This window comes from Schistocerca serialis, unplaced genomic scaffold (assembly GCF_023864345.2).
Source record: "Schistocerca serialis cubense isolate TAMUIC-IGC-003099 unplaced genomic scaffold, iqSchSeri2.2 HiC_scaffold_1041, whole genome shotgun sequence".
In the NCBI taxonomy this organism is placed as follows: Eukaryota; Metazoa; Arthropoda; class Insecta; order Orthoptera; family Acrididae; genus Schistocerca; species Schistocerca serialis.
The window spans coordinates 6,016-7,500 of NW_026047230.1; the positions used below are offsets into that span (position 1 = coordinate 6,016).

At 54.1% G+C, this 1,485-nt stretch overlaps 1 non-coding gene across 1 annotated transcript in view; it reads left to right on the forward strand.

Annotated features, from left to right (window-relative positions):
• Positions 1–309: 309 nt before the first annotated feature.
• Positions 310–1,485, forward strand: part of LOC126430330 (small subunit ribosomal RNA) — a 1,909-nt gene continuing 733 nt past the window's right edge. The window contains exon 1 of the ribosomal RNA XR_007577091.1: positions 310–1,485. This exon is cut by the window's right edge and continues 733 nt beyond it. This is a non-coding gene — a ribosomal RNA (small subunit ribosomal RNA).

Below are 1,485 nucleotides of genomic sequence, written 5' to 3' on the forward strand. Positions count from 1 at the left end.
CGCCGGCAATGCCACGACAGCACGCTCCCGGGCCTCTGTCGGCAGCGGCAAGCTCAGTTGGGAGCACGGGTGGTCGCACCTAAAGCGTCTACTCGCCTAACTCCGGGCGATTGCGCCTCTCTCGAACCCGACCAAGTACTTAGGACGGCGCTGCGCGCCGCCGGGACCTGAGAGGGTTTCGAGGTGTGTTGTGCAGGGGAGCTCAGCCTCCTCCTGTTTGCAGAATAATTGAGCGGACGCTTGCGTGTTCGCGCGGGCCCCCGGGACACACTCCCGGGCGGCCGGCTGCTCAGCTCTAGTTGACGCAGCTCCCTGGTTGATCCTGCCAGTAGTCATATGCTTGTCTCAAAGATTAAGCCATGCATGTCTCAGTACAAGCCGCATTAAGGTGAAACCGCGAATGGCTCATTAAATCAGTTATGGTTCCTTAGATCGTACCCACGTTACTTGGATAACTGTGGTAATTCTAGAGCTAATACATGCAAACAGAGTCCCGACCAGAGATGGAAGGGACGCTTTTATTAGATCAAAACCAATCGGTCGGCTCGTCCGGTCCGTTTGCCTTGGTGACTCTGAATAACTTAGGGCTGATCGCACGGTCCTCGTACCGGCGACGCATCTTTCAAATGTCTGCCTTATCAACTGTCGATGGTAGGTTCTGCGCCTACCATGGTTGTAACGGGTAACGGGGAATCAGGGTTCGATTCCGGAGAGGGAGCCTGAGAAACGGCTACCACATCCAAGGAAGGCAGCAGGCGCGCAAATTACCCACTCCCGGCACGGGGAGGTAGTGACGAAAAATAACGATACGGGACTCATCCGAGGCCCCGTAATCGGAATGAGTACACTTTAAATCCTTTAACGAGTATCTATTGGAGGGCAAGTCTGGTGCCAGCAGCCGCGGTAATTCCAGCTCCAATAGCGTATATTAAAGTTGTTGCGGTTAAAAAGCTCGTAGTTGGATTTGTGTCCCACGCTGTTGGTTCACCGCCCGTCGGTGTTTAACTGGCATGTATCGTGGGACGTCCTGCCGGTGGGGCGAGCCGAAGGCGTGCGACCGCCTCGTGCGTGCTCGTGCGTCCCGAGGCGGACCCCGTTGAAATCCTACCAGGGTGCTCTTTATTGAGTGTCTCGGTGGGCCGGCACGTTTACTTTGAACAAATTAGAGTGCTTAAAGCAGGCAAGCCCGCCTGAATACTGTGTGCATGGAATAATGGAATAGGACCTCGGTTCTATTTTGTTGGTTTTCGGAACCCGAGGTAATGATTAATAGGGACAGGCGGGGGCATTCGTATTGCGACGTTAGAGGTGAAATTCTTGGATCGTCGCAAGACGAACAGAAGCGAAAGCATTTGCCAAGTATGTTTTCATTAATCAAGAACGAAAGTTAGAGGTTCGAAGGCGATCAGATACCGCCCTAGTTCTAACCATAAACGATGCCAGCCAGCGATCCGCCGCAGTTCCTCCGATGACTCGGCGGGCAGC